At 39.2% G+C, this 23,104-nt stretch overlaps 2 non-coding genes across 2 annotated transcripts; both read right to left on the bottom strand.

Moving 5' to 3' along the window:
* Window positions 1-1,746: 1,746 nt before the first annotated feature.
* LOC148553167 (small nucleolar RNA R71) lies at window positions 1,747-1,854 on the bottom strand. Its single transcript, XR_015892808.1, has one exon. It is a non-coding gene; the product is annotated as a small nucleolar RNA R71 (small nucleolar RNA).
* Window positions 1,855-10,976: 9,122 nt separating this feature from the next.
* LOC148553168 (small nucleolar RNA R71) lies at window positions 10,977-11,084 on the bottom strand. The gene has a single exon (XR_015893451.1). It is a non-coding gene; the product is annotated as a small nucleolar RNA R71 (small nucleolar RNA).
* Between the last annotated feature and the right edge of the window lie 12,020 nt (window positions 11,085-23,104).

Below are 23,104 nucleotides of genomic sequence, written 5' to 3' on the forward strand. Positions count from 1 at the left end.
CATCTCTATACGCTTATCTGAAATTCTCACCAATGAATTACATAAGTGTTTCTATCCTTATTTTATGTTTACTTATTATTAAATTTTCGAAAACTCCATAACCTTTTGATATCCGCCTGACTGAGATTTACAAGGTGACCATAGCTTGCTTCATACCAACAATCTCCGTGGGATCGACCCTTACTCACGTAAGGTTTATTACTTGGACGACCCAGTGCACTTGTTGGTTAGCTGTGCGAAGTTGTGATAAAAAGTTGAGATTACAATTGAGCGTACCATGTTGATGGCGCCATTCATGATCATAATTTCGTGCACCAAGAAGAAGGTGATGCCTCAATAGTGCATAAAATAAACCTTAAGCTTAATTGTAAATATCTTTCCCTCTTTTCTCTCATAAAATTCGAAAATTTGAGTTCACTTTTTCAAAAAATTTTAAAATCTAGTTGTTTCTTATGAGTCAAATCAAATTTTCAATTTAAAAAGCTTATCTTTTTCAAAATCTTTTTCAAAAATCAAATCTTTTTCATTTTTCTTAGTTATTTTCGAAAATTTTAAAAATATTTTGAAAAATATTTTTCTTATCTTTATCTCCTAATTTTTGAAAATAACATCATCAATTAATGTTTTGATTCAAAAATTTCAAGTTTGTTACTTGCTTGTTAAGAAAGATTCAAACTTTGAGTTCTAGAATCATATCTTGTGATTTCTTGTCAATCAAGTCATTAATTGTGATTTTAAAAATCAAATCTTTTTCAAAACTAATTTCAATCATATCTTTTCAAAAATATCTCTTTATCTTATCTTTTTCAAAAATTTGATTTTAAAATATCCTTTCTAACTTCTTATCTTCTTATCTTTTCAAAATTGATTTTCAAATTTATTTCAACTAACTAACTAACTTTTTGTTTTTTTTTACCTTTTTCAAAACTACCTAACTAACTCTCTCTCTCTCTCTAATTTTCGAAAATATCTTCCCTCTTTTTCAAAATTTCTTTTTAATTAACTAATTATTTTAATTTTTGATTTTAATTTTCGAAAATTACTAACCTTTTTCAAAAACAATTTTCGAAAATCACTAACTCTTTTTCAAAAATTATTTTCAAAAATTCTCTTTCTCTCTCATCTCCTTCTTTTCTTCTACTCACACAGGGACCTCTATACTGTGGTAAAAAGGACCCCTATTATTATTATTTTTCTGTCCCTCTTTTTCATATGAGCAGGAGCAAGGACAAGAACATTCTTGTTGAAGCAGATCCAGAACCTGAAAGGACTCTGAAGAGAAAACTAAGAGAAGCTAAATTACAACAATCAAGCAAGCACCTTTTAGAAATTTTCGAACAAGAAGAGAAGATGGCAGCCGAAAATAATAATAATGCAAGGAGGATGCTTGGTGACTTTACTGCACCTAATTCCAATTTACATGGAAGAAGCATCTCCATTCCTGCCATTGGAGCAAACAATTTTGAGCTGAAGCCTCAATTAGTTTCTCTGTTGCAGCAGAACTGCAAGTTTCATGGACTTCCATCTGAAGATCCTTTTCAGTTCTTAACTGAATTCTTGCAGATCTGTGATACTGTTAAGACTAATGGAGTAGATCCTGAAGTCTACAGGCTCATGCTTTTCCCTTTTGCTGTAATAGACAGAGCTAGAGTATGGTTGGACTCTCAACCTAAGGATAGCCTGAACTCTTGGGATAAGCTGGTCAAGGCTTTCTTAGCCAAGTTCCTTCCTCCTCAAAAGCTGAGTAAGCTTAGAGTGGATGTTCAGACCTTCAGACAGAAAGAAGGTGAATCCCTCTATGAAGCTTGGGAGAGATACAAAGAACTGACCAAAAAGTGTCCTTCTGACATGCTTTCAGAATGGACCATCCTGGATATATTCTATGATGGTCTGTCTGAATTAGCTAAGATGTCATTGGATACTTCTGCAGGTGGATCCATTCACTTAAAGAAAACGCCTACAGAAGCTCAAGAACTCATTGACATGGTTGCTAATAACCAGTTCATGTACACTTCTGAGAGGAATCCTGTGAGTAATGGGACGCCTATGAAGAAAGGAGTTCTTGAAATTGATACTCTGAATGCCATACTGGCTCAGAATAAAATATTGACTCAGCAAGTCAATATGATTTCTCAGAGTCTGAATGGAATGCAAGCTGCATCCAACAGTACTCAAGAGGCATCTTCTGAAGAAGAAGCTTATGATCCTGAAAACCCTGCAATAGCAGAGGTAAATTATATGGGTGAACCGTATGGAAACACATATAATCCATCATGGAGAAATCACCCAAATCTCTCATGGAAGGATCAACGAAAGCCTCAACAAGGCTTTAATAATGGTGGAAGAAATAGGTTTAACAATAGTAAACCTTTTCCATCATCCACTCAGCAACAGACAGAGAACTCTGAACAAAATACCTCTAATTTAGCAAACTTAGTCTCTGATCTATCTAAGGCCACTGTGAGTTTCATGAATGAAACAAGGTCATCCATTAGAAATTTGGAGGCACAAGTGGGCCAGCTAAGTAAAAGGATCACTGAAATCCCTCCTAGTACTCTCTCAAGCAATACAGAAGAGAATCCAAAAGGAGAGTGCAAGGCCATTGAATTAATTACCATGGCCGAACCTGTAAGGGAGGGAGAGGACGTGAATCCCAAGGAGGAAGACCTCCTGGGACGTCCAGTGATCAATAAGGAGTTTCCCTCTGAGGAACCAAAGGAATCTGAGACTCATCTAGAGACCATAGAGATTCCATTGAACCTCATTATGCCATTCATGAGCTCTGATGAGTATTCCTCTTCTGAAGAGAATGAGGATGTTACTGAAGAGCAAGCTGCCAAGTTTCTTGGTGCAATCATGAAGCTGAATGCCAAATTATTTGGTATTGAGACTTGGGAAGATGAACCTCCCTTGTTCACCAATGAACTAAGTGATCTAGATCAACTGAGATTGCCTCAGAAGAAACAGGACCCTGGAAAGTTCGTAATATCTTGTACCATAGGCAACATGATCTTTGAAAAGGCTCTGTGTGACCTTGGTTCAGGGATAAACCTCATGCCCCTCTCTGTAATAGAGAAACTGGAAATCTATGGGGAACAAGCTGCTAAAATCTCATTAGAGATGGCAGACAATTCAAGAAAACAGGCTTATGGACAAGTAGAGGACGTGTTAGTAAAGGTTGAAGGCCTTTACATCCCTGCTGATTTCATAGTCCTAGATACTGGGAAGGATGAGGATGAATTCATCATCCTTGGAAGACCCTTCCTAGCCACAGCAAGAGCTGTAATTGATGTTGACAGAGGTGAACTAGTCCTTTAGTTGAATGAGGACTCCCTTGAGTTTAAAACTCAAGGACATCCTTCTGTAAACATTGAGAGGAAGCATAAAAAGCTTCTCTCAGAACAGAGTCAACCAGAGCCCCCACAGTCAAACTCTAAGTTTGGTGTTGGGAGGCCACAACCAAACTCTAAGTTTGGTGTTGAACTCCCATATCCAAACTCTAAGTTTGGTGTTGGGAAGTCTCAATAATGCTCTGAACATCTGTGAGGCTCCATGAGAGCCCACTGTCAAGCTATTGACATTAAAGAAGCGCTTGTTGGGAGGCAACCCAATTTTTATTTATCTAATTATATTTTTCTTGTTCTTTCATGTTTTATTCGGTTCATGATGATGTGGAGTCACAAAATAAATATAAAAATTGAAAACGGAATCAAAAATAGCAGAAGAAAAATCACACCCTGGAGGAAGGCCTTACTGGCGTTTAAACGCCACTAAGAAGCATCTGGCTGACGTTCAACGCCAGAACAGAGCATGGTTCTGGCGCTGAACGCCCAAAATGGGCAGCATCTGGGCGTTTGAACGCCAGAATTGCACCCTGGAGAAGAGCTGGCGCTGAACGCCCAGAACAAGCATGGTTCTGGCGTTCAACGCCAGAAATGGGCAACAAATGGGCGTTCAACGCCCAGAACAAGCACCAATCTGGCACTGAACGCCCAGAGTTGTGTGCAAAGGCATTTTACATGCCTAATTTGGTGCAAGGTTGTAAATCCTTGAACACCTCAGGATCTGTGGACCCCACAAGATCACCTCAGGATCTGTGGACCGCACAGGATCCCCACCTACCTCCACTCACTTCTTCTCACCCTTCTTTCACACAATCCCATAAACACTCTACCCCAAAACTCTTCACCAATTACCTCAATCTCTCTTCCCTATCACCACTTCACCACTCACATCCATCCACTCTTCCCCATAAACCTACCTCATAAACTCCACCTACATTCAAAATTCAAAATCAATTTCCCACCCAACCCACCCTATATGGCCGAACCTAACCCCCCCTCCCTTCCATATATAAAGCCTTCCATTCTTCCTCATTTTCACACAACACAACCCTCTCTTCTCTTCTTGGCCGAATACACCTCTCCCCCTCTTCTCCATATTTTCTTCTTCTTCTTCATCTTTTCCTTCTTCTCTTGCTCGAGGGCGAGCAATATTTTAAGTTTGGTGTGGTAAAAGCATAAGCTTTTTGTTTTTCCATTACCAATGATGGCACCCAAGACCAGAGAATCCTCTAAAAAAGGGAAAGGGAAGACAAAAGCTTCCACCTCCGAGTCATGGGAGATGGAAAGATTCATCTCCAAAGCTCATCAAGACCACTTCTATGATGTTGTGGCCAAGAAGAAGGTGATCTCCGAGGTCCCTTTCAAGCTCAAGAAGAATGAGTATCCGGAGATCCGACATGAAATCCAAAGAAGAGGTTGGGAAGTTCTAACAAAACCCATCCAACAAGTCGGCATACTAATGGTTTAAGAGTTCTATGCCAATGCATGGATCACTAGGAACCATGATCAAAGTAAGAACCCGGATCCAAAGAATTATCTCACCATTGTTCGGGGGAAATACTTAGATTTTAGTCCGAAAAATGTGAGGTTGGCGTTTGACTTGCCTATGATGCAAGGAGATGCACGCCCCTAAACTAGAAGGGTCAACTTTGATAAAAGGTTGGACCAAGTCCTCATGGACATATGTGTGGAAGGAGCTCAATGGAAGATTGACTCAAAAGGCAAACCGGTTCAACTGAGAAGACTGGACCTTAAGCCTATAGCTAGAGGATGGTCGGAGTTCATTTAATGCTCAATCATTCCCACTAGCAACCGGTCTGAAGTTACTATAGATCGGGCCATCATGATCCATAGCATCATGATTGGAGAAGAGGTGGAGGTTCATGAGATTATACCTCAAGAATTCTACAAGGTGGCTGACGAGTCCTCTACTATGGCAAGGTTAGCCTTTCCTCACCTCATCTGCCATCTATGTTACTCAGTTGGAGCTTTCATAGAAGGAGACATTCCCATTAAGGAAGAGAAGCCCATCTCTAAGAAAAGGATAGAGCAAGCAAGAGAGCCCATTCATGGATCTCAAGAGACGCATGAAGCTCATCACCATGAGATCCTGGAGATGCCTCAAATGCATTTTCCTCCATAAAACTATTGGGAGCAAATCAACACCTCCCTAGGAGAATTAAGTTCCAACATGGGACAATTAAGGGTGGAACATCAAGAGCACTCCATCATCCTTCATGAAATAAGAGAAGATCAAAAAGCAATGAGGGAGTAGCAACAAAGACAAGGAAGAGACATAGAAGAGCTCAAGGACATCATTGGTTCCTCAAGAAGGAAACACACTCATCACTATGGTGGACTCATTCCTTGTTCTTACTTTCTCTGTTTTTCGTTTTCTCTATGTTAAGTGCTTATCTATGTTTGTGTCTTCATTACAAGATCATTAGTATTTAGTAACTTTGTCTTAAAGTTATGAATGTCCTATGAATCCATCACCTCTCTTAAATGAAAACTGTTTTAATTCAAAAGAACAAGAAGTACATGAGTTTCGAAGTTATCCTTGAACTTAGTTTAATAATATTGATGTAGTGACAATGCTTCTTGTTTTCTGAATGAATGCTTGAACAGTGCATATGTCTTTTGAAGTTGTTGTTTAAGAATGTTAAATATGTTGGCTCTTGAAAGAATGATGACAAGGAGACATGTTATTTGATAATCTGAAAAATCATAAAAATGATTCTTGAAGCAAGAAAAAGCAGCAAAGAACAAAGCTTGCAGAAAAAAAAATAGGCGAAAAAAAATAGAAAGAAAAAGAAAAAGCAAGCAGAAAAAGCCAAAAACTCTTAAAACCAAGAGGCAAGAGCAAAAAGCCAGTAACCCTTAAAACCAAAAGGCAGGGGTAATAAAAAGTATCCCAAGGCTTTGAGCATCAGTGGATAGGAGGGCCTAAAGGAATAAAATCCTGGCCTAAGCGGCTAAGCCAAGCTGTCCCTAACCATGTGCTTGTGGCGTGAAGGTGTCAAGTGAAAACTTGAGACTGAGCGGTTAAAGTCAAGGTCCAAAGCAAAAGAAGAGTGTGCTTAAGAACCCTGGACACCTCTAATTGGGGACTTTAGCAAAGCTGAGTCAAAATCTGAAAAGGTTCACCCAATTATGTGTCTGTGGCATTTATGTATCCGGTGGTAATACTGGAAAACAAAGTGCTTAGGGCCACGGCCAAGACTCATAAAATAGCTGTGTTCAAGAATCATCATACTGAACTAGGAGAATCAATAACACTATCTGAACTCTGAGTTCCTATAGATGCCAATCATTCTAAACTTCAATGGATAAAGTGAGATGCCAAAACTACTCAAGAGGCAAAAAGCTACAAGTCCCGCTCATTTAATTGGAGATATGTTTCATTGATAGTTTGGAATTTATAGTATACTCTCTTCTTTTTATCCTATTTGATTTTCAGTTGCTTGGGGACAAGCAACAATTTAAGTTTGGTGTTGTGATGAGCGGATAATTTATACGCTTTTTGGCATTGTTTTTAGTATGTTTTTAGTAGAATCTAGTTACTTTTAGGGATGTTTTCATTAGTTTTTATGTTAAATTCACATTTCTGGACTTTACTATGAGTTTGTGTATTTTTCTGTGATTTCAGGTATTTTCTGGCTTAAATTGAGGGACTTGAGCAAAAATCAGATTCAGAGGTTGAAGAAGGACTGCTGATGCTGTTGGATTCTGACCTCCCTGCACTCAAAGTGGATTTTCTGGAGCTACAGAACTCAAAATGGTGCGCTTTCAGTTGCGTTGGAAAGTTGACATCCAGGGCTTTCCAGCAATATATAATAGTTCACACTTTAGCCGAGTTTAGATGATGTAAAAGGGCGTTGAACGCCCATTCTATGCTGCTGTCTGGAGTTAAACGCCAGAAACACGTCACAAGCCAAAGTTGAACGCCAGAAATACGTTACAAACTGGCGTTCAACTCCAAGATTGACCTCTACACGTGTAACATTCAAGCTTAGCCCAAGCACACACCAAGTGGGCCCTGAAAGTGGATTTATGCATCAATTACTTACTTCTGTAAACCCTAGTAACTAGTTTATTATAAATAGGACTTTTTACTATTGTATTAGACATCTTGGGATTAGCTTTTGATCTTTTGATCATCCTAGGACGTTTTTTTCTTAGATCATGGGGGCTGGCCATTCGGCCATGCCTGAACCTTTCACTTATGTATTTTCAACGGTAGAGTTTCTACACTCCATAGATTAAGGTGTGGAGCTCTGCTGTTCCTCAAAGATTAATGCAAAGTACTACTGTTTTTCTATTCAATTCAACTTATTCCGCTTCTAAGATATTTATTCGCACTTCAACCTGAATTTGATGAACGTGACAATCATCATCATTCCCTATGAACGCGTGCCTGACAACCACTTCCGTTCTACCTTAGATTGAATGAGTATCTCTTGGATCTCTTAATCAGAATCTTCGTGGTATAAGCTAGATTGATGGCGGCATTCATGAGAGTCTGGAAAGTCTAAACCTTGTTTGTGGTATTCCGAGTAGGACTCTGGGATTGAATGACTGTGACAAACTTCAAACTCGCGAGTGTTGGGCGTAGTGACAGACGCAAAAGGAGGGTGAATCCTATTCCAGTATGATCGAGAATCTCATATGATTAGCCATGATGTGACAGAGCATTTGGACCATTTTCACAAGAGGATAGGATGCAGCCATTGACAAGGGTGATGCCTCCAGACGATTAGCCATGCAGTGACAGCGCATCGGACCATTTTCCAGAGAGGATTAAAAGTAGCCATTGACAACGTTGATGTCCTTACATAAAGCCAGCCATGGAAAGGAGTAAGACTGATTGGATGAAGCCAGCAGGGAAGCAGAGATTCAGAGGAACGAAAGCATCTCTATACACTTATCTGAAATTCTCACCAATGAATTACATAAGTGTTTCTATCCTTATTTTACGTTTACTTATTATTTAATTTCGAAAACTCCATAACCTTTTGATATCTGCCTGACTGTGATTTACAAGGTGACCATAGCTTGCTTCATACCAACAATCTCCGTGGGATCGACCCTTACTCATGTAAGGTTTATTACTTGGACGACCCAGTGCACTTGCTGGTTAGTTGTATCGAAGTTGTGATAAAAAGTTGAGATTACAATTGAGCGTACCATGTTGATGGCGCCATTGATGATCACAATTTCGTGCACCAAGTTTTTGCCGCCGTTGCCGGGAATTGTTCGAGTTTGGACAACTGACAGTTCATCTTGTTGCTCAGATTAGGTAATTTTCTTTTTGTTTTATTTTCAAAAATTTTTTAAAAACCTTTCAAAAATTTCTCCTTTGTTTTCGAAAAAAAAATTTAAAATAAAAATGTTTTCAAAAATATATTTTTCTTCAGAATTTTTAAGAATGAATTCTAGTGTTTCATGAAGCATGTTGAAGCCTGGCTGGCTGTAAAGCCATGTCTAATTCCTCTGGGTAGGGAATGTCAGGCGTGTCATGTCTGAGTTACATACTAAAGCTTGGCTGGCTATTAAGCCATGCATGACCCTTTGATTGGAGCTTTAGACTAAAGAGCATAAGATTCCTGGAATTCATATTAAAAATTTTGGAATCCTTATTTTTCTTTTTCAAAATGATTTTCAAAAAAATTAAAAGAAAATACAAAAAAATCATAAAATCATAAAAATCAAAAAAAAATATTTTGTATTTCTTGTTTGAGTCTTGAGTCAGATTTAAAGTTTGGTGTCAATTGCATGTTCATCTTGCATTTTTTGAAAAATTCATGCATTCATGGTGTTCTTCATGATCTTCAAGTTGTTCTTGGTAAGTCTTCTTGTTTGATCTTGATGTTTTCTTATTTTGCATCTTTTCTTGTTTTTCATGTGCATTTTTGCATTCATAGTGTCTAAACATGAAAGATTTCTAAGTTTGGTGTCTTGCATATTTTCTTTGCATATAAAAATTTTCAAAAATAAGTCTTGATGTTCATCATGACATTCAAAGTGTTCTTGGTGTTCATCTTGACATTCATAGTGTTCTTGCATTCATCACATACTTTGATCCATAACTTTCATGCATTGCATCTTTTTCATGTTTTTCTCTTTCATCATTAAAAATTCAAAATTCAAAAAAAAATATCTTCTCCTTTTTCTTCTCTTAAAATTTCGAAAATTAGATTTGACTTTTTCAAAAATTTTAAAAATCTAGTTGTTTTCATGAGTCAAATCAAATTTTCAATTTGAAAATCTTATCTTTTTCAAAATCTTCTTCAAAAATCAAATCTTTTTCAATTTTCTTAGTTATTTTCGAAAATTTTAAAAATATTTTTCAAAAATCTTTTTCTTATCTTTACCTCCTAATTTTCGAAAATAACATCATCAATTAATGTTTTGATTCAAAAATTTCAAGTTTGTTACTTGCTTGTTAAGAAAGATTCAAACTTTAAGTTCTAGAATCATATTTTGTGATTTCTTGTGAATCAAGTCATTAATTGTGATTTTAAAAATCAAATCTTTTTCAAAACTAATTTCAATCATATCTTTTCAAAAATATCTTTCTATCTTATCTTTTTCAAAATCATATCTTTTTCAAAAATTTGATTTTAAAATATCTTTTCTAACTTCTTATCTTCTTATCTTTTCAAAATTGATTTTCAAATTTGTTTCAACTAACTAACTAACTTTTTGTTTGTTTCTTATCTTTTTCAAAACTACCTAACTAACTCCCTCTCTCTCTAATTTTCGAAAATATCTTCCCTCTTTTTTCAAAATTTCTTTTTAATTAACTAATTATTTTAATTTTTGATTTTAGTTTTCCAAAATTACTAACCTTTTTCAAAAACTATTTTCGAAAATCACTAACTCTTTTTCAAAAATAATTTTCGAAAATTCTCCTTCTCTCTCATCTTCTTCTATTCCTTTATTCATCTACTAACACTTCATCTCACCAAAAATCCGAACCCTCTCTCTCTGAGTTCAGATTTTCTCTTCTTCTTTTCTTCCACTCACATAAGGGAACCTCTATGCTTGGGTAAAAAGGATCCCTATTATTATTATTTTTCTGTTCCCTCTTTTTCATATGAGCAGGAGCAAAGACAAGAATATTCTTGTTGAAGCAGATCCAGAACATGAAAGGACTCTGAAGAGGAAACTAAGAGGAGCTAAATTACAACAATCCAGCAAGCACCTTTCAGAAATTTTTGAACAGAAGAGGAGATGGCAGCCGAAAATAATAATAATGCAAGGAGGATGCTTGGTGACTTTACTGCACCTAATTCCAATTTACACGGAAGAAGCATCTCCATTCCTGCCATTGGAGCAAACAATTTTGAGCTTAAACCTCAATTAGTTTCTCTGATGCAGTAGAACTACAAGTTTCATGGACTTCCATCTGAAGATCCTTTTCAGTTCTTAACTGAATTCTTGCAGATATGTGATACTGTTAAGACTAATGGAGTAGATCCTGAAGTCTACAGGCTCATGCTTTTCCCTTTTGCTGTGAGAGACAGAGCTAGAGTATGGTTGGACTCTCAACCTAAGGACAGCCTGAACTCTTGGGATAAGCTGGTCAAGGCTTTCTTAGCCAAGTTCTTTCCTCCTCAAAAGCTGAGTAATCTTAGAGTGGATGTTCAGACCTTCAGACAGAAAGAAGGTGAATCCCTCTATGAAGCTTGGGAGAGATACAAAGAACTGACCAAAAAGTGTCCTTCTGACATGCTTTCAGAATGGACCATCCTGGATATATTCTATGATGGTCTGTCTGAATTAGCTAAAATGTCATTGGATACCTCTGCAGGTGGATCCATTCACCTAAAGAAAACGCCTGCAGAAGCTCAAGAACTCATTGACATGGTTGCTAATAACCAGTTCATGTACACTTCTGAAAGGAATCTTGTGAATAATGGAACGCCTATGAAGAAGGGAGTTCTTGAAATTGATACTCTGAATGCTATATTGGCTCAGAATAAAATATTGACTTAGCAAGTCAATATGATTTCTCAGAGTCTGAATGGAATGCAAGCTGCATCCAACAGTACTCAAGAGGCATCTTCTGAAGAAGAAGCTTTTGATCCTGAAAACCCTACAATAGCCTTGTGGAAACACATATAATCCATCATGGAGAAATCACCCAAATCTCTCATGGAAGGATCAAAAAAAGCCTCAACAAGGCTTTAATAATGGTGGAAGAAATAGGTTTAACAATAGTAAATACTTTCCATCATCCACTCAGCAACAGACAGAGAACTCTGAACAAAATACCTCTAATTTAGCAAACTTAGTCTCTGATCTATCTAAGGCCACTGTGAGTTTCATGAATGAAACAAGGTCTTCCATTAGAAATTTGGAAGCACAAGTGGGCCAGCTGAGTAAAAGGATCACTGAAATCCCTCCTAGTACTCTCCCAAGAAATACAGAAGAAAATCCAAAAGGAGAGTGCAAGGCCATTGAATTAATTACCATGGCCGAACCTGTAAGGGAGGGAGAGGACGTGAATCCCAAGGAGGAAGACCTCCTGGGACGTCTAGTGATCAATAAGGAGTTTCCCTCTAAGGAACCAAAAGAATCTGAGGCTCATCCAGAGACCATAGAGATTCCATTAAACCTCCTTATGCCATTCATGATCTCTGATGAGTATTCCTCTTCTGAAGAGAATGAGGATGTTACTGAAGAGCAAGCTGCCAAGTTTCTTGGTGCAATCATGAAGCTGAATGCCAAATTATTTGGTATTGAGACTTGGGAAGATGAACCTCCTTTGTTCACCAATGAACTAAGTGATCTGGATCAACTGACATTGCCTCAGAAGAAACAGGATCCTAGAAAGTTCGTAATACCTTGTACCATAGGCACCATGACCTTTGAGAAGGCTCTGTGTGACCTTGGCTCTGGGATAAACCTCATGCCCCTCTCTATAATAGAGAAACTGGGAATCTATGGGGTGCAAACCACTAAAATCTCATTAGAGATGGCAGACAATTCAAGAAAACAGGCTTATGGACAAGTAGAGGACGTGTTAGTAAAGGTTGAAGGCCTTTACATCCCTGCTGATTTCATAGTCCTTGATACTGGGAAGGATGAGGATGAATCTATCATCCTTGGAAGACCCTTCCTAGCCACAGCAAGAGCTGTGATTGATGTTGACAAAGGTGAATTAGTCCTTCAATTGAATGAGGACTCCCTTGTGTTTACAACTCAAGGTTACCCTTCTGTAAACATGGAAAAGAGGCACAGTAAGCTTCTCTCAAAACAGAGTCAACCAGAGCCCCCACAGTCAAACTCTAAGTTTGGTGTTGGGAGGCCACAACCAAACTCTAAGTTTGGTGTTGAACTCCCATATCCAAACTCTAAGTTTGGTGTTGGGAAGTCTCAACAATGCTCTGAACATCTGTGAGGCTCCATGAGAGCCCACTGTCAAGCTATTGACATTAAAGAAGCGCTTGTTGGGAGGCAACCCAATTTTTATTTATCTAATTTTATTTTTCTTGTTCTTTCATGTTTTACTAGGTTCATGATCATGTGGAGTCACAAAATAAATATAAAAATTGAAAACAGAATCAAAAATAGCAGAAGAAAAATCACACCCTGGAGGAAGACCTTACTGGCGTTTAAACGCCAGTAAGAAGCATCTGGCTGGCGTTCAACGCTAGAACAGAGCATGGTTCTGGCACTGAACGCCCAAAATTAGCAGCATCTGGGCGTTTGAATGCCAGAATTGCACCCAGGAGAAGAGCTGGCACTGAACGCCCAGAACAAGCATGGTTCTGGTGTTCAACGCCAGAAATGGGCAACAAATGGGTGTTCAACGCCCAGAACAAGCACCAATCTGGCGCTGAATGCCCAGAGTTGTGTGCAAGGGCATTTTGCATGCCTAATTTGGTGCAAGGTTGTAAATCCTTGAACACCTCAGGATCTGTGGACCCCACAGGATCACCTCAGGATCTGTGGACTCCACAGGATCCCCACCTACCTCCACTCACTTCTTCTCACCCCTCTTTCACACAATCCCATAAACACTCTTCCCCAAAACTCTTCACCAATCACCTCAATCTCTCTTCCCTATCACCACTTCACCACTCACATCCATCCACTCTTCCCCATAAACCTACCTCATAAACCCCACCTACCTTCAAAATTCAAAATCAATTTCCCACCCAAAACCCACCCTTATGGCCGAACCTTACCCCCCTCCCTTCCCTATATAAAGCCCTCCATTCTTCTTCATTTTCACACAACACAACCCTTTCTTCCCCTCCTTGGCCGAATACACCCCTCCAACCTCTCCTCCATATTTTCTTCTTCTTCTTCATCTATTCTTTCTTCTCTTGCTCGAGGGCGAGCAATATTCTAAGTTTGGTGTGGTAAAAACATAAGCTTTTTGTTTTTCCATTACCATTGATGGCACCCAAGACCGGAGAATCCTCTAGAAAAGGGAAAGGGAAGACAAAAGCTTCCACCTCCGAGTCATGGGAGATGGAAAGATTCATCTCCAAAGCTCATCAAGACCACTTCTATGATGTTGTGGTCAAGAAGAAGGTGATCCCTGAGGTCCCTTTCAAGCTCAAAAAGAATGAGTATCCGGAGATCCGACATGAAATCCAAAGAAGAGGTTGGGAAGTTCTAACAAAACCCATCCAACAAGTCGGCATCCTAATGGTTCAAGAGTTCTATGCCAATGCATGGATCACTAGGAACCATGATCAAAGTAAAAACCCAGACCCAAAGAATTATCTCACCATGGTTCGGGGGAAATACTTAGATTTTAGTCCGGAAAATGTGAGGTTGGAGTTTAACTTGCCTATGATGCAAGGAGATGCACGCCCCTACACTAGAAGGGTCAACTTTAATCAAAGGTTGGATCAAGTCTTCATGGACATATGTGTGGAAGGATCTCAATGGAAGATTGACTCCAAAGGCAAGCCGGTTCAACTAAGAAGACTAGACCTCCAGCCTGTAGCTAGAGGATGGTTAGAGTTCATACAACGCTCCATCATCCCCACCAGCAACCGATCCGAAGTTACTGTGGATCGGGCCATCATGATTCATAGCATCATGATTGGAGAGGAAGTAGAAGTTCATGAAGTCATCTCCCTTGAACTCTACAAAATAGCCGAAAAGTCCTCCCCCATGGCAAGGCTAGCTTTTCCTCATCTTATTTGCCATCTATGTTACTCAGCTGGAGCTTCCATAGAAGGAGACATTCCCATTGAGGAAGAGAAGCCCATCACTAAGAAAAGGATGGAGCAAGCAAGAGAACCCATTCATGGATCTCAAAAGACGCATGAAGCTCATCACCATGAGATCCTGGAGATGCCTCAAATGCATTTTCCTCCACAAAACTATTGGGAGCAAATCAACACCTCCCTAGGAGAATTAAGTTCCAACATGGGACAATTAAGGGTGGAACATCAAGAGCACTCAATCATCCTCCATGAAATTAGAGAAGATCAAAAAGCAATGAGGGAGGAGCAACAAAGACAAGGAAGAGACATAGAAGAGGTCAAGGACATCATTGGTTCCTCAAGAAGGAAACGCAACCATAACTAAGGTGGACTCATTCCTTGTTCTTACATTCTCTGTTTTTCGTTTTCTCTATGTTAAGTGTTTATCCATGTTTGTACCTTCATTACATGATCATTAGTATTTAGTAACTATGTCTTAAAGTTATGAATGTCCTATGAATCCATCACCTCTCTTAAATGAAAAATGTTTTAATTCAAAAGAACAAGAAGTACATGAGTTTCGAATTTATCCTTGAACTTAGCTTAATTATATTGATGTGGTGACAATGCTTCTTGTTTTCTGAATGAATGCTTGAACAGTGCATATGTCTTTTGAAGTTGTTGTTTAAGAATGTTAAATATGTTGGCTCTTGAAAGAATGATGAAAAGGAGACATGTTATTTGATAATCTGAAAAATCATAAAAATGATTCTTGAAGCAAGAAAAAGCAGCAAAGAACAAAGCTTGCAGAAAAAAAAAGAGAAAAAAAATAGCGAAAAAAAAGAAGAGAAAAAGCAAGCAGAAAAAGCCAAAAGCTCTTAAAACCAAGAGGCAAGAGAAAAAAGCCAATAACCCTTAAAACCAAAAGGCAAGGGCAATAAAAAGGATCCCAAGGCTTTGAGCATCAGTGGATAGGAGGGCCTAAAGGAATAAAATCCTGGCCTAAGCGGCTAAACCAAGCTGTCCCTAACCATGTGCTTGTGGCGTGAAGGTGTCAAGTGAAAACTTGAGACTGAGCGGTTAAAGTCAAGGTCCAAAGCAAAAGAAGAGTGTGCTTAAGAACCCTGGAAACCTCTAATTGGGTAATTTAGCAAAGCTGAGTCACAATCTGAAAAGGTTCACCCAATTATGTGTCTGTGGCATTTATGTATCCGGTGGTAATACTGGAAAACAAAGTGCTTAGGGCCACGGCCAAGACTCATAAAATAGCTGTGTTCAAGAATCATCATACTGAACTAGGAGAATCAATAACACTATTAGAACTCTGAGTTCCTATAGATGCCAATCATTCTGAACCTCAATGGATAAAGTGAGATGCCAAAACTATTCAAGAGGCAAAAAGCTACAAGTCCCGCACATCTGATTGGAGCTATGTTTCATTGATAGTTTGGAATTTATAGTATATTCTCTTCTTTTTATCCTATTTAATTTTCAGTTGCTTGGGAACAAGCAACAATTTAAGTTTGGTGTTGTGATGAGCGGATAATTTATACGCTTTTTGGCATTGTTTTTAGTATGTTTTTAGTAGAATCTAGTTACTTTTAGGGATGTTTTCATTAGTTTTTATGTTAAATTCATATTTCTGGACTTTACTATGAGTTTGTGTGTTTTTCTGTGATTTCAGGTATTTTCTGGCTGAAACTGAGGGACTTGAGCAAAAATCAGATTCAGAGGTTGAAGAAGGACTGCTGATGTTGTTGGATTCTGACCTCCTTGCACTCAAAGTGGATTTTCTGGAGCTACAAAACTCAAAATGGCGCGCTTCCAATTGCGTTGGAAAGTCGACATCCAGGGCTTTCCATCAATATATAATAGTACATACTTTGGCCGAGTTTAGATGACGTAAAAGGGCGTTGAACGCCAGTTCTACGCTGCTGTCTGGAGTTAAACGCCAGAAATACGTTACAAACTGGCGTTCAACTCCAAGATTGACCTCTACACGTGTAACATTCAAGCTCAGCCCAAGCACACACCAAGTGGGCCCCGGAAGTTGATTTATGCATCAATTACTTACTTCTGTAAACCCTAGTAGCTAGTTTATTATAAATAGAACTTTTTACTATTGTATTAGACATCTTTGGATCATCTTTGGATTATCTTTTGATCTTTTGATCATCTTGGGACGTCTGGTTCTTAGATCATGGGGGCTGGCCATTCGGCCATGCCTGGACCTTTCACTTATGTATTTTCAACGGTAGAGTTTCTACACTCCATAGATTAAGGTGTGGAGCTCTGCTGTTCCTCAAAGATTAATGCAAAGTACTACTGTTTTTCTATTCAATTCAACTTATTCCGCTTCTAAGATATTCATTCGCACCTCAACCTGAATGTGATGAACGTGACAATCATCATCATTCCCTATGAACGCGTGCCTGACAACGACTTCCGTTCTACCTTAGATTGAATGAGTATCTCTTAGATCTCTTAATCAGAATCTTCGTGGTGTCAGCTAGATTGATGGCGGCATTCATGAGAATTCGGAAAGTCTAAACCTTGTCTGTGGTATTCCGAGTAGGATTCAGGGATTGAATGACTGTGACGAGCTTCAAACTCGCGAGTGCTGGGCGTAGTGACAGACGCAAAAGGAGGGTGAATCCTATTCCAGTATGATCGAGAACCTCAGATGATTAGCCGTGCCATGACAGAGCATTTGGACCATTTTCACAAGAGGATGGGTGATGAGCGGATATTTTATACGCTTTTTGGGGTTAATTTCATATAGTTTTTAGTATGTTTTAGTGAGTTTTTTGTTTGTTTCCATTAGTTTTTAAGAAAAATTCATATTTCTGGACTTTACTATGAGTTGTGTGTTTTTCTGTAATTTCAGGTATTTTTCTGGCTGAAATTGAGGGAGCTGAGCAAAAATCTGATTCAGGCTGAAAAAGGACTACTGATGCTGTTGGATTCTGACCTCCCTGCACTCAAAGTGGATTTTCTGGAGCTACAAAACTTGAAATGGCGCGCTTCTAATTGTGTTGGAAAGTAGACATCCTGAGCTTTCCTGCAATATATAATAGTCCATACTTTGCTTAAGGATAGATGACGTAAACTGGCGTTCAACGCCAGTTCTCTGCCCAATTCTGGCGTCCAGCGCCAGAAAAGGATTAAAAGTTGGAGTTCAACGCCAGTCAAACCTGGCGTTGAACACCCAAAACAGCCTTATGCATGTGAATTGTTTAAGTCTCAGCCCCAGCACACACCAAGTGGGCCCTAGAAGTGGATCTCTGCACCATCTGTCATAGTCTACTCACTTTTTGTAAACCTAGGCTACTAGTTTAGTATTTAAACAACTTTTAGAAACTCATTTTGCATCTCATGACATTTCAGATCTGAACTTTGTACTCTTTGACGGCATGAGTCTCTAAACTCCATTGTTGGGGGTGAGGAGCTCTGCTGTGTCTCAATGAATTAATGCAAGTATTTATGTTTTCTATTCAAACATGCGTGTTCCTATCTAAGATATCCATTCGCGCCTAACTATGGAGAAGGTGATGATCAGTGACACTCATCACCTTTCTCAATCCACGAACGTGTGTCTGACAATTACCTCTGTTCTACATCAGATTGAATGAATATCTCTTAGATTTCTAAATCAGAATCTCCGTGGTATAAGCTAGATTGATGGCGGCATTCATGAGAATCCGGAAAGTCTAAACCTTGTCTGTGGTATTCCGAGTAGGATTCAGGGATTGAATGACTGTGACGAGCTTCAAACTCGCGAGTGCTGGGCGTAGTGACAGACGCAAAAGGAGGGTGAATCCTATTCCAGCATGATCGGGAACCTCAGATGATTAGCCGTGCTGTGACAGAGCATTTGGACCATTTTCACAAGAGGAGGGGATGTAACCACTGACAACGGTGATGCCCCAACACACAGCTTGCCATAGAAGGACGTGCGTGCGTGAATCAGAAGACAGAGGAAAGCAGGGATTCAGAAGACAAAGCATCTCCAAAACTCCAACATATTCTCCATTACTGCATAACAAGTAACCTTTAACCCATGCTCTCTTGTTTATTCGCAATTCAACTGATAAATAAAATTGACTTCCTGACTAAGAATTACAAGATAACCATAGATTGCTTCAAACCAACAATCTCCGTGGGATTCGACCCTTACTCACGTAAGGTATTACTTGGACGACCCAGTGCACTTGCTGGTTAGTGGTACGAGTTGTGAAAAGTGTGATTCATAATTCGTGCACCAAGTTTTTGGCGCCATTGCCGAGGATTGTTCATGTTTGAACAACTGACGGTTTATTTTGTTTCTTAGATTAGGAAAATTTTTCTTTTTGGTTTAGAGTCTCTTATTATTGTTCTTGGTTAAAAAAAATAAAATAAAAAATACTTCTTCAAAACAAGTGTTACATTCATAACTCATTTGGCTAGAGCGTTAATCTGTGTTCTTGGTAATTGGGTTAGAATCTTTTATATTCTTTTCAAAATCTTCTTTTTCATAAATAATAATTTCTCTATTAAATTTTGTGCCAAACTTTAAGTTTGGTGTTTTCTTGTTGATTTCCCTTTGGTTTTCGAAAATTTTGGTTTGGTTTTCTAAAAATTTTAAGTTTGGTGTTCTTTCTTCATGTTCTTGTGTTCTTGTGAGTCTTCAAAGTGTTCTTGAGTTTTCCTTGTGTCTTGATCTTAAAAGTTTTAAGTTTGGTCTTCCTTAGTGTTTTCCCTCCAAAATTTTCAAAAACAAGGAGCATTAGATCTAAAAATTTTAAATCTTGTGCTATCTTATTGTTTTTCTCTCTCCTCTTTAAATTCAAAAATATCTTTTCTCTCTATTTTAAAGCAAATTTTCGAAATTTGCCTTTAAAATTCAGATTTTTATTTCAAAATTTAAAACCTTTTTCAAAAATCATCATATCCTTTTCAAAACATCCTAACCACTTTCTCTCTCCTCATTTTTTTTCGAAAATTTTCAACCATTTTTATTTATTTTATTTTAATTTATTTCATTTTCGAAATAAATAAATAAATAAATAAAATATATTTTTTTTATCATCTCCCTTTCTCCATCATGGATCTAAGTGGAAATGAACAGTCTAGGAGGACTCTGGGGTCATATGCTAACCCCTCTACTGCTTCATATGGGAGTAGTATCTGCATACCCTCCATTGGAGTCAGTAGCTTTAAGTTTAATCCTCAGCTCATTATCATGGTGCAGCAAAATTGCCAGTATTTCGGTCTTCCACAGGAAGAACCTACAGAGTTTCTGGCACAGTTTTTACAAATTGCTGATACAGTACATGATAAGGAAATAGATCAGGATGTCTACAGACTATTACTGTTTCCATTTGCTGTGAAAGATCAAGCTAAGAGGTGGTTAAATAACCAACCTAAGGCCAGCATAAGGACATGGAAACAGCTGACAGAAAAATTCCTGAATCAATACTTTCCCCCAAAACGGATGACACAGCTAAGGCTGGACATCCAAGGCTTTAAACAAGGAGATAATGAATCTCTTTATGATGCCTGGGAGAGATACAGAGAGATGCTACAAAAATGCCCCTCTGAAATGTTTTCAGAGTGGGTTCAGTTAGACATCTTCTATTATGGGCTTGCAGAAGGAGCTCAGATGTCTCTAGATTACTCAGCTGGTGGATCTATGCACATGAGAAAGACAATTGAAGAGGCTCAAGAGCTCATTGATACAGTTGCCAGGAATCAGCATCTGTACCTAAGTAGCGACCCTTCCATGAAAGAAGAGGTTAAGACAGTAACTGCTGAACTCAGCCCTGTAAAACAAGCTGCTGAATTCAATCAGCAATTGGACTTTCTAACAAAGCAGTTAGCCGAATTCAAAGATAGACTACAAGAGACAAGGATGGCTAATATACATATGGAAGAACAGTTTAAGCAAACAAAGCAGCAGCTGTCAAGGCAAATAACAGAAGAATGCCAAGTAATTCAATTAAGAAGTGGGAAAATATTAAATACCCAACCTCAAGGCAGCAAAAAGCTAAGAAATGAGCAAACCACCCAAAATTCACCTGAGGACAGTAAGAGCCCAGGAAAAAGTAATTCTGGAACTAAAATGCCAGAAATTTGGTGGAAGGCTGGCGCTGAACGCCCATACCATGCTCAGGACTGGCGTTCAACGCCAGAAACAAGGCAGGACGGGCGTTCAACGCCAGAAATAGGCAAGGATCTGGCGTTGAACGCCCAAAATGGGCAAGATCTGGCGCTGAACGCCCAAAATGGGCACAGTTCTGGCGTTCAGACGCCAGGAACAGACAAGGAGCTGGCGTCCAATTTCACTCCAGCTTCTAACCCTGGCACTCAATTGCCAGTGAGGGATCAGACACACACAAATGCTGATAACAACCCCTCTAAAAAGGCTTATTCAACCACTTCTGTAGGCAATAAACCTGCAGCAACTAAGGTTGAGGAATATAAAGCCAAGATACCTTATCCTCAAAAACTCCGGAAAGAGGAGCAGGATAAGCAATTTGCTCGCTTTGCAGATTACCTCAGGACTCTTGAAATAAAGATTCCATTCGCAGAAGCACTTGAGCAAATACCTTCTTATGCCAAGTTCATGAAAGAGATCTTGAGTCATAAAAAGGATTGGAGAGAAACAGAAAGAGTTCTCCTCACTGAATAATGCAGTGCAGTCATTCTGAAGAGCTTTCCTGAAAAGCTTAAAGACCCTGGGAGTTTTCTGATACCATGCATATTAGAAGGTAATTGCACCAAGACAGCTTTATGCGATCTTGGGGCAAGAATCAACCTAATACCTGCATCCACTATCAGAAAGCTTGGTTTAATTGAAGAAGTTAAACCAACCCGGATATGTCTCCAACTTGCTGATGGCTCCACTAAATACCCATCAGGCGTGATTGAAGACATGATTATCAGGGTTGGGCCATTCGCCTTTCCCACTGACTTCGTTGTGCTGGAAATGGAGGAGCACAAGAGTGCTACTCTCATTCTAGGAAGACCCTTCCTAGCAACTGGACGATCCCTCATTGACGTCCAACAGGGGGAAATAACCCTGAGAGTCAATGATGATGAGTTTAAGTTGAACGCTGTCAAAGCCATGCAGCATCCAGACACATCAACAGACTGCATGAAAGTTGATCTCATTGACTCCTTGGTAGAAGAGATCAACATGGCTGAGAGTCTCGAATCGGAGTTGGGGAAGACATCTTTAAAGATGTTCAGCCTGATTTGGAGGATTCAGAGGACATGAAAGAGCCTCTGAAATCTCTTCTGGAAGAGGAAAAACCTCCTAAACCCAAGCTCAAGCCATTACCACCATCCTTGAAATATGCATTTCTGGGAGAAGGTGACACTTTTTCAGTGATCATGAGCTCTGCCTTAAATTCACAGGAAGAGGAAGCACTTATTCAAGTGCTAAGGACACACAAGACAGCTCTTGGGTGGTCCAAAGGTGACCTTAAGGGCATAAGCCCAGCTAGATGCATGCACAAAATTTTATTGGAGGATAATGCTAAACCAGTGGTTCAACCACAGAGACGGCTAAATCCAGCCATGAAGGAAGTGGTGCAGAAAGAGGTCACCAAATTACTAGAGGCTGGGATTATTTATCCTATTTCTGATAGCCCCTGGGTGAGCCCTGTCCAAGTCGTCCCAAAAAAAAGAGGCATGACAGTGATTCATAATGAAAAAAATGAACTGGTTCCTACAAGAACAGTTACAGGGTGGCGCATGTGTATTGACTACAGAAGGCTCAACACAGCCACCAGAAAGGATCATTTTCCTTTACCATTCAAAGACCAGATGCTAGAAAGACTAGCAGGTCATGATTATTACTGCTTTTTGGACGGCTACTCGGGCTATAACCAGATTGTAGTAGATCCTCAGGATCAAGAGAAAACAGCATTCACATGTCCATCTGGAGTGTTTGCTTATAGAAGGATGCCATTTGGGCTGTGTAATGTGCCTGCAACCTTCCAGAGATGCATGCTCTCTATTTTTTCTGATATGGTGGAAAAATTTCTGGAAGTCTTCATGGATGACTTCTCAGTATATGGAGACTCATTCAGCTCCTGTCTTGATCACCTGAAACTTGTTCTGAAAAGATGCCAAGAGACCAACCTAGTTTTAAACTGGGAAAAATGTCACTTCATGGTGACTGAAGGGATTGTTCTTGGGCATAAAATCTCAAACAAGGGAATAAAGGTGGATCAAGCAAAAATAGAGGTAATTGAAAAATTACCACCACCTGCCAATGTCAAGGCAATCAGAAGCTTTCTGGGGCATGCAGGATTCTATAGGAGGTTTATAAAGGATTTTTCAAAAATCGCAAAACCTCTAAGCAATCTGCTAGCTGCTGACACGCCATTTGTGTTTGACACAGAGTGCCTGCAGGCATTTAAAACGCTGAAAGCTAAGCTGGTCACAGCACCAGTTATTTCTGCACCAGACTGGATATTACCATTTGAGCTAATGTGTGATGCCAGTGATCACGCCATTGGTGCAGTGTTGGGACAGAGGCATGACAAGCTTCTGCACGTCATTTATTATGCTAGTCGCGTTCTAAATGATGCCTAG

This window comes from Arachis ipaensis, chromosome B7 (assembly GCF_059453495.1).
Source record: "Arachis ipaensis isolate K30076 ecotype BB chromosome B7, ASM5945349v1, whole genome shotgun sequence".
In the NCBI taxonomy this organism is placed as follows: Eukaryota; Viridiplantae; Streptophyta; class Magnoliopsida; order Fabales; family Fabaceae; genus Arachis; species Arachis ipaensis.